Below are 9,953 nucleotides of genomic sequence, written 5' to 3'. Positions count from 1 at the left end.
AAAAACTGTTTCATTATATAGTATGTCATTTTAATATAATAATATATTCACGACGTACATATTAAAGCAGTATTTATTTATTTTGGTTACTTTGACTGACCAGATTAAGGTCTTAAGGCCCTTTCTTCCACTAGGCCAGGAATAACACATATACGTTACCACATACACAGAAACAATAATAACAACAATATTTGGCATTAATAATAATAATAGTAGTAATAATAATGAAAAGCTTTACGAAGAACAAGAATATTGATTAGATCAACCTTTTAGAACCTCGTTTAGTATTATCAGAAACAGAAGGGTGGATGAAAGAGAGGAATGAAAACTAAGAGTGACAACAGCTGTTATGAAAGAACAGTCTTTCAATAGAGTTTCAGTAGAGGTTTGCGTGACAAGGGGGGTAAAAGAGTGGAGGGGGAACGGATGTTTCAAAGAATGATCTATGGACAAGTATATCGGAAAGAAAGCTATTGTGACAGTGGGTGGACCATTAGATATCTTTTTTTTAACTTGCTTGAGTCAGCTGTGGACTACAGCATTTTTGTTTTTGCTCTGCTGCTGTCGTTTGCCAGTTCTATGTCCTTAGTGAAGTTTAGTGGCTGGTTTTTTTGTTAATACATTTTCCTGTTAATACATTTTCCTCTGTCTTTCGTTTCTTGGACCATTTACTGGTCTCATTGTGGTTAACTTCTGTAAGGATCTTAGGAATGGTCTGTTTACAGCAGCTAAATGGTAGTCACCCCTGTTTGTTACTATGTCTTGCCTAATATGAAGTTCTGCAAGGTCTTTCACGATTTGCTTCATCTATAGGGATCCAGTTGCTTTAATCCTGTTGGTTACTTATAAGATCTTAGTGGATAACCTTCGGGGTCCATTGTTCACAGGTAGCTATAGAAAACAAGTTGTCTTCTTCTAAAAGCATCGGTAAGGTTTGACCGGTGTTGGTGGACTTAACGATTAGCTTTGTACCATCGTCTTTAATTCGATGTCTCTTATTAAGATCACCCTGCTGCACAGAAGACTAACGATCTGACTACTGTGTTATAGTGTCTTAGTTTCATAATCCTCCATACATGTTTCGAGGCGTACATTTTTCTGTAAGCTTAGCATCTGTCTAGTAAGCTTAGCATCTGTCTAGTTTGATTTACGTTTGTTAGGGAGCTACCATTTCTCTGAGATCAGCGGAGATCCATTATCCAAGGTGCTTTACGGTTTTGGTTCCCTTGATATGCTAGGCAAAACTGACTCCTATGGTTCTAAGGGAGTCTTTAATATTGGTAACACATTCGGTCTTTCCGATGGTGACCAACAGACCTGTTTTCTCTGTTATTAAATGCAGCTCTTGGAGCTGCAAAGAGCGTCTTGGATGTCGTTTCCCACTAATGTCAGATTATCAGCAAAACCCAAGCATGGGATTCTTAGGTTGTCTGGTTTGTTCCCCATTAACTCGGTGTTTGCTGGTAGAGATCTGGTCCATTTCCCGACGATTTTTTTCCAGGGCCCAGTTAAACAATATCTGAGAAATACGGTCTCTTCGTCTCATCCCTGTATTGATTAGGAAACTTTCTTAGTTATTCTTTATATTTCATACAGAATTGGGTTTTCTTACAGGAAGGCCTGCACCAACCTAGTAAGTTCTTCCTAGAGTCCTAGTTCTGGATCTATATATGGGTCCTGTTGTTGTTGTTGTTGTGGTCTTCAGTCCTGAAACTGGTTTGATGCACCTCTCCATGCTACTCTATCCTGTGCAAGCTTCTTCATCTCCCAGTACCTACTGCAACCTACATCCTTCTGAATCTGCTTAGTGTAGTCATCTCTTGGTCTCCCTCTACGATTTTTACCCTCCACACTGCCCTCCAATACTAAATTGGTGATCCCTTGATGCCTCAGAACATGTCCTACCAACCGATCCCTTCCTCTGGTCAAGTTGTGCCACAAACTTCTCTTCTCCCCAATCCGATTCAATACTTCCTCATTAGTTATGTGATCTACCCATCTAATCTTCAGCATTCTTCTGTAGCACCACATTTCGAAAGCTTCTATTCTCTTCTTGTCCAAACTATTTATCGTCCATGATTCACTTCCATACATGGCTACACTCCATACAAATACACTCCTGGAAATGGAAAAAAGAACACATTGACACCGGTGTGTCAGACCCACCATACTTGCTCCGGACACTGCGAGAGGGCTGTACAAGCAATGATCACACACACGGCACACCGGACACACCAGGGACCGCGGTGTTGGCCGTCGAATGGCGCTAGCTGCGCAGCATTTGTGCACCGCCGCCGTCAGTGTCAGCCAGTTTGCCGTGGCATACGGAGCTCCATCGCAGTCTTTAACACTGGTAGCATGCCGCGACAGCGTGGACGTGAACCGTATGTGCAGTTGACGGACTTTCAGCGAGGGCGTATAGTGGGCTTGCGGGAGGCCGGGTGGACGTACCGCCGAATTGCTCAACACGTGGGGCGTGAGGTCTCCACAGTACATCGATGTTGTCGCCAGTGGTCGGCGGAAGGTGTACGTGCCCGTCTACCTGGGACCGGACCGCTGCGACGCACAGATGCACGCCAAGACCGTAGGATCCTACGCAGTGCCGTAGGGGACCGCACCGCCACTTCCCAGCAAATTAGGGACACTGTTGCTCCTGGGGTATCGGCGAGGACCATTCGCAACCGTCTCCATGAAACTGGGCTACGGTCCCGCACACCGTTAGGCCGTCTTCCGCTCACGCCTCAACATCGTGCAGCCCGCCTTCAGTGGTGTCGCGACAGGCGTGAATGGAGGGACGAATGGAGACGTGTCGTCTTCAGCAATGAGAGTCGCTTCTGCCTTGGTGCCAATGATGGTCGTATGCGTGTTTGGCGCCGTGCAGGTGAGCGCCACAATCAGGACTGCATACGACCGAGGCACACAGGGCCAACACCCGGCATCATGGTGTGGGGAGCGATCTCCTACACTGGCCGTACACCTCTGGTGATCGTCGAGGGGACACTGAATAGTGCACGGTACATACAAACCGTCATCGAACCCATCGTTCTACCATTCCTAGACCGGCAAGGGAACTTGCTGTTCCAACAGGACAGTGCACGTCCGCATGTATCCCGTGCCACCCAACGTGCTCTAGAAGGTGTAAGTCAACTACCCTGGCCAGCAAGATCTTCGGATCTGTCCCCCATTGAGCATGTTTGGGGCTGGATGAAGCGTCGTCTCACGCGGTCTGAACGTCCAGTACGAACGCTGGTCCAACTGAGGCGCCAGGTGGAAATGGCATGGCAAGCCGTTCCACAGGACTACATCAAGCACCTCTACGATCGTCTCCATGGGAGAATAGCAGCCTGCATTGCTGCGAAAGGTGTATATACACTGTACTAGTGCCTACATTGTGCATGTTCTGTTGCCTGTGTCTATGTGCCTGTGGTTCTGTCAGTGTGACCATGTGATGTATCTGACCCCAGGAATGTGTCAATAAAGTTTCCCCTTCATGGGACAATGAATTCACGGTGTTCTTATTTCAATTTCCAGGAGTGTACTTTCAGAAATGACTTCCTGACACTTAAATCTATACTCGATGTTAACAAACTTCTCTTCTTCAGAAACGCTTTCCATGCCATTGCAAGTCTACATTTTATATCCTCTCTACTTCGACCATCATCAGTTATTTTGCTCCCCAAATAGCAAAACTCCTTTACTACTTTAAGTGTCTCATTTCCTAATCTAATTTCCTCAGCATCACCCGACTTAATTCGACTACATTCCATTATCCTCGTTTTGCTTTTGTTGATGGTCATCTTATATCCTCCTTTCAAGACACTATCCATTCCGTTCAACTGCTCTTCCAAGTCCTTTGCTGTCTCTGACAGAATTACAATGTCATCGGCGAACCTCAAAGTTTTTATTTCTTCTCCATGGACTTTAATACCTACTCCGAATTTTTCTTTTGTTTCCTTCATTGCTTGCTCAATATACAGATTGAATAACATCGGGGAGAGACTACAGCCCTGTCTCACACCCTTCCCAACCACTGCTTCCCTTTCATGTCCCTCGACTCTTATAACTGCCATCTGGTTTCTGTACAAATTGTAAATAGCCTTTCGCTCCCTATATTTTACTCCTGCCACCTTCAGAATTTGAAAGGGAGTATTCCAGTCAACATTGTCAAAAGCTTTCTCTAAGTCTACAAATGCTAGAAACGTAGGTTTGCCCTTCCTTAATCTAGCTTCTCAGGTAAGTCGTAGGGTCAGTATTGCCTCACGTGTTCCAACATTCCTACGGAATCCAAACTGATCTTCCCCGAGGTCGGCTTCTACTAGTTTCTCCATTCGTCTGTAAAGAATTCGCGTTAGTATTTTGCAGCTGTGACTTATTAAACTGATTGTTCGGTAATTTTCACATCTGTCAACACCTGCTTTCTTTGGGGTTGGAATTATTATATTCTTCTTGAAGTCTGGGGGTATTTCGCCTGTCTCATACATCTTGCTCACCAGATGGTAGAGTTTTGTCAGGACTGGCTCTCCCAAGGCCGTCAGTAGTTCCAATGGAATGTTGTCTACTCCGGGGACCTTGTTTCGACTCAGGTCTTTCAGTGCTCTGTCAAACTCTTCACGCAGTATTGTATCTCCCATTTCATCTTCATCTACATCCTCTTCCATTTCGATAATATTGTCCTCAAGTACATCGCCCTTGTATAGACCCTCTATATACTCCTTCCACATTTCTGCTTTCCCTTCTTTGCTTAGAACTGGGTTTCCATCTGAGCTGTTAATATTCATACAAGTGGTCCTCTTTTCTCCAAAGGTCTCTTTAATTTTCCTGTAGGCAGTATCTATCTTACCCCTAGTGAGATATGGGTCCTATGCTAGTTGTAGTCTATGACGGCAGCTGAAGACTGTCTGGCTCGTTTCTTGTTGTATTGAAGAATGGTCTCGAGGTTTTGTGTTCGTTCAATAAAGGATTTAAATACTCTGAAACCTGCTTGGTATTCCCATAACTCAGCGATTCGTCTCGCATCAGTTTGTGGCTATCATATCGACGCCAGAAGTCAGCAGGTGACCTACTGAAAGGCATTAGGAACCATCGATCTTAGAGCCTCGCGTCTCGCTAACTGTTGAAGCGATGCTGAATGCTATGTGGTAAGAACGCCTTAACCTTCATGACTATGCTATCAAATAACATATTCCAGCGGGATAAAGCAAGACCCCACACTGTAGTTTACACCAGTATCGTTTTGAAGAATATACGGATCCTTGAATGCTCGGCCCATTCCCCTGATTTGTCATCCCGCGATAGGAATACGTCTATTTTCATATAAGCCCACAGCCAACTCTTTACATGAAATGGCGCAGCATGTGTTTCAAGCATCGTTTTCCATTACTTATGGTGACTTTTAGAAGCTGTTGCTCCCATGCCACAACGAAAACAAGAGTCTACTCGTGCCGATGGGCTCACACCCCATACTACTGTTAATGATGGATGTCTGTTCCGTCTACAGGAAAGGTAAAGGGTCCTTTGGAGAAAAGAGAAGCAGCTGTATGAATATCAAGAGCTCGGATGGAAAACCAGTCCTAAGCAAAGAATCGAATGTTTAAAATTGTTCAAATGGCTCTAAGCACTATGGGACTTAACATCTGAGGCCATCAGTTCCCTAGACTTAGAAGTACTTACATCTAACTAACCTAAGGATATCACACACATCCACGCCCGAGGCAGGATTCGAACGTGCGACCGTAGCAGCAGCGCGGTTCCGGACTGAAGCGCCTAGAACCGCTCGGCAGAGTGAGAATCTCATTCTGGAAACATCCCCCAGGCTGTGGCTAAGCCATGTCTCCGCAAGGTCCGCAGAAGAGCTTCTGTAAAGTTTGGAAGGTAGGAGACGAGGTACTGGCAGAAGTAAAGCTGTGAGTACCGGGCGTGCGTCGTGCTTCGGTAGCTCAGATGGTAGAGCACTTCCCCGCGAAAGGCAAAGGTCCCTAGTTCGAGTCTCGGTCGGGCACACAGTTTTATTGTGCCAGGAAGTTTCATTACTATAATTCATTGTATTGATTCGATCCAGGTACGAATGAGCCAAAAAAATTAATTAAAAACGTCTCCAAGAGACCTGAGGTAATAGTATATAACGAACTGGTGCACCAAGGTGTAACACTTTAATTTCCGTCCTATATGTTAGGGTAAACATTTTCTCTAATTGACTACCTAATAAGTCCACGACTGATATGTTGGCAACGGGTGTGAATGTGTGCAGTAAATGTGAACTTTACGTCAGCGGGTGGGTGAGTTTATTGCGAAGTCTGTATTTTCAATTTGAAGAACTGTCCAACTAGACGCCTTTCGTAAATCTCTTCGGAAGCTAAGCTTTCTCTCCTCAACTGTTCACGAGTACTTCATGAAAGACGATCCCTCTGTAGACGCGAGAGGCCGTAACGTCACAACTGAAGAGTGGTCGAAATAGTCACAGCTCCTCCGAAACAACTGGACGGACCATCTGCAGCGTGTAACGCGACTCGTATTTCGCTCCGTCCCCTAGAAGTGCTTGCTACCCGTTTGGACAGGTGGAACTGGCGCGACGTAGAGAAGACCGCGCAGAGGAGCGCGGCGTGCGTGGCCCGCTGGCCTGGCCGTCGCTCGGGCCCATCCGTTTAGCCGCGCGCCCGGCCGGCCCGGGATAATCCCGCGCTAATGGTATCTGTAGCCCGCCACGCCCATTACCTCAGCCCACCCCATTCCTGGACCGTTCCCGCGCCACTACACACGCCGCGTGGACGAGCGCTTTCATTCTGCGCATTCCTTACCCGTTAAATCCCCGCACAACAGGCTGCGCCTCTTTGCACGGTAATTACCTGCGTTTCTCGAATTCCGGCCGAAAATACAGTGTTAATTACAAAGCGTGGCCACTCACTTGACACAGCTACCGCTGCCCGCCACAAGCAGGTGGGGCCCTCGGCCTGCGCGTCAAAAAACAGCCTCTTCCACTGCCCGTGCGTTCGATGAGTAATGCAACATTTTTTTTTCTTCGGCCAGTAACGGTTGACAAAATGTGAGATTTGTTTTGGGACATGGTCGAATAGTCCCGCTTCAGTCGCTATAGTTTCATGAATTTCTGGTAGGTAGCGCCGCTATAAATAGCCTTCAAAAGGTACACCACGTGGATCACGTGCTACAGACGCCAAATTTAACCGACAGGAAGAAGATGCTGTGATATGCTAATGATCAGCTTTTCGGAGCATTCACACAGGGTTGGCGCTGGTGGCAACACCTACAACGTGCTGACATGAGTAAAGTTTCCAAACGATTTCTCATACACAAACAGCTGTTGACCGGCGTTGCCTGGTGAAACGTTGTTGTGATGCCTCGTGTAAGGAGGAGAAATGCGTACCATCACGTTTCCGACTTTGATAAAGGTCGGATTGTAGCCTATCGCGAGTGCGGTTTATAACATCACGACATTGCCGCTCGCGTTCGTCGAGATCCAATGACTGTTAGCAGAATATGGAATCGGTGGGTTCAGGAGGGTAATACGGAACGCCGTGCTGGATCCCAACGGCCTCGTATCACTAGCGGTCGACATGACAGGCATCTTATCTGCATGGCTGTAACGGATCGTGCAGCCACGTCTCGATCCCTGAGTCAACAGATGGGGTCGTTTGCAAGACAACAACAATTTGCACGAACAGTTCGACGACGTTTGCACCAGCATGGACTATCAGCTCGGAGACCATGGCTGTGGTTGCCCTTGACGCTGCATGACAGACAGGAGCGCCTGCGATGGTGTGCTCATCGAAGAACCTGGGTGCGCGAATGGCAAAACGTCATTTTTTCGGATGAATCCAGGTTCTGTTTACAGCATCATGATTGTCGCATCCGTATTTGGTGACATCGCGGTGAACGGACATTTGAAGCTTGTATTCGTCATCGCTATACTGTGGTTTCACCCAGTGTGATGGTATGGGGTGACATTGTTTACACGTCTCGGTCATCTCTCGGTCGAATTGACGGCACTTTGAACAGTGGACGCTACATATCAGATGTTTTACGACACGTGGCTCTGCCCTTCATTCGATCCCTGCGAAACCCTACATTTCAGCAGGATAATGCACGACCGCATGTTGCAGGTCCTGCACAGGGCTTTCATGATACAGAAAATGTTACAGTGCTGCCCTGACCAGCACATTTTCCAGACCTCTCACCAACTGAAAACGTCTGGTCTATGGTGGCCGAGCAACTGGCTCGTCACAATACGCCACTCTCTACTCTTGATGAACTGTGGTATCGTGTTGAAGCTGCATGGGCAGCTGTACCTGTACACGCCATCCAAGCTCTGTTTGACTCAAGGCGAGTCAAGGCCGTTATTACGGCCAGAGGTGATTGTTCTGGGTGCTGATCTCAGGATATATGGACACAGATTGCGTGAAAATGTAATCACATGTAAGTTCTAGTATAATATATTTGCCCAATGAATACCCGTTTATCATCTGCATTTCTTCTTGGTCTATCAGCTTTAATGGCCAGTAGTGTATGTGTAATGGAGTGGCGTTTTAAGCAGAGAACTGTCGTTGAGTTTCTTTTGGAGGAAACCAGACCGTCGCAGATATTTGTAGGCGCTTGCAGAATGTCTGCAGAGAAGTAGCTGTTAACAAAAGCACGGTGACTCGTTGGAAGAGGCATCTGTTATCATCGCAATAAGGTCGCGCAAACCTGTTCGATCTCCGGCGTGCTGGCCGACCGCACACAGCTCTGACTCCTGCAAGGATGGAACTTGCGGACATTCTCATTCGAGGTGATCTAAGGATGACAAACACCTCGCTGCACAACTGGACGTCTCTGTTGGTAGTGCTGACACACACGTCGACCAGTTGGAGTACTCAAAGGTATGTGCCGGTTGGGTTCCTCGTTGCCCGACAAAAACTATAAAGATCAACGAAGGATTACCTGTCTGGAATTGCTTACACGTCACAAGGTTGATCATGACAATTTCCTATCGAATATCGTCACACGCGGTCAAACAGGGTTCATCACTTCGAACCAGAAACGAAGCGGGAATCCATGGAGTAGCGTCACGCCACTTCTCCTCCGAATAAAAAGTTCAAAGCCACTCCCTCAGCCGGTAAGGTCATGGCGCAACTATCAGCTCTGATGTTTAGCGTGCTAGCCTCAGGTAATCGAAGAAACTACTTTAGCGTGTTCGGCGTCACAACATGCAAACGAAGTTCTTCTTCTCCATGACAACGCAAGGGCACACTCAGGTCTGCGCAACGGCAAGTCACCAAACTTTATTAAACTGTTCTTCCTCATCCGTCGTACAGTCCGGATCTTGCACCTCACGGCTTGCATCTGTTGAGCCCAGTGACGGATGCCCTCCGCGGAAAGCAGTACGTGCATGATGGGGAGGTTATTGACGTAGCTCAACGTTGGCTCCGATGTCGAGCAGTAGAGTGGTCCGTGCGGGCATACAGGCCCTTTGAGTAAGTCGGCGTAGGGCCGTAGCATTGAACGGAGATTATGTTGAAACATAGGGTTTTGTAGTCAAAAGATTGCGGAATAACATGGTGTATTGAAATCCTGAATTAAAGCAACTTGCTTTCAGAAAAAAGGGTGTTATATTACATACTGAACGCCCTTCGTACTGTAAATAACGACATGGACGAACTCCGCCCTTATACAAACCAATACGCTGCTGTGCTCACTCCGCAATAGTTGAAATTTCTTTATTTAAATGAGTGTGTCTGTACTTAAGTTGCTGAATGACTGAGAAGATGAAACTTCTACGTTATTTGATTCTGAAACAGCTGAGTAATACTGAACGTACTAAGCCTACTTTCTCTTTACTTTTTCTTATCATGCCGACACTGACCCACAATATTCTAGCGCAACGCAATCTGACTGCTCAAAGAAATTACAACCTGACTTCACATAATTAATTCAAAAGAATGGTCCTGAGTAAAAAGAAATCT

This window comes from Schistocerca gregaria, chromosome 1 (genome assembly GCF_023897955.1).
Source record: "Schistocerca gregaria isolate iqSchGreg1 chromosome 1, iqSchGreg1.2, whole genome shotgun sequence".
In the NCBI taxonomy this organism is placed as follows: Eukaryota; Metazoa; Arthropoda; class Insecta; order Orthoptera; family Acrididae; genus Schistocerca; species Schistocerca gregaria.
The sequence above is the reverse complement of the archived record's forward strand: the minus strand, read 5'-3'. Positions refer to the sequence as shown.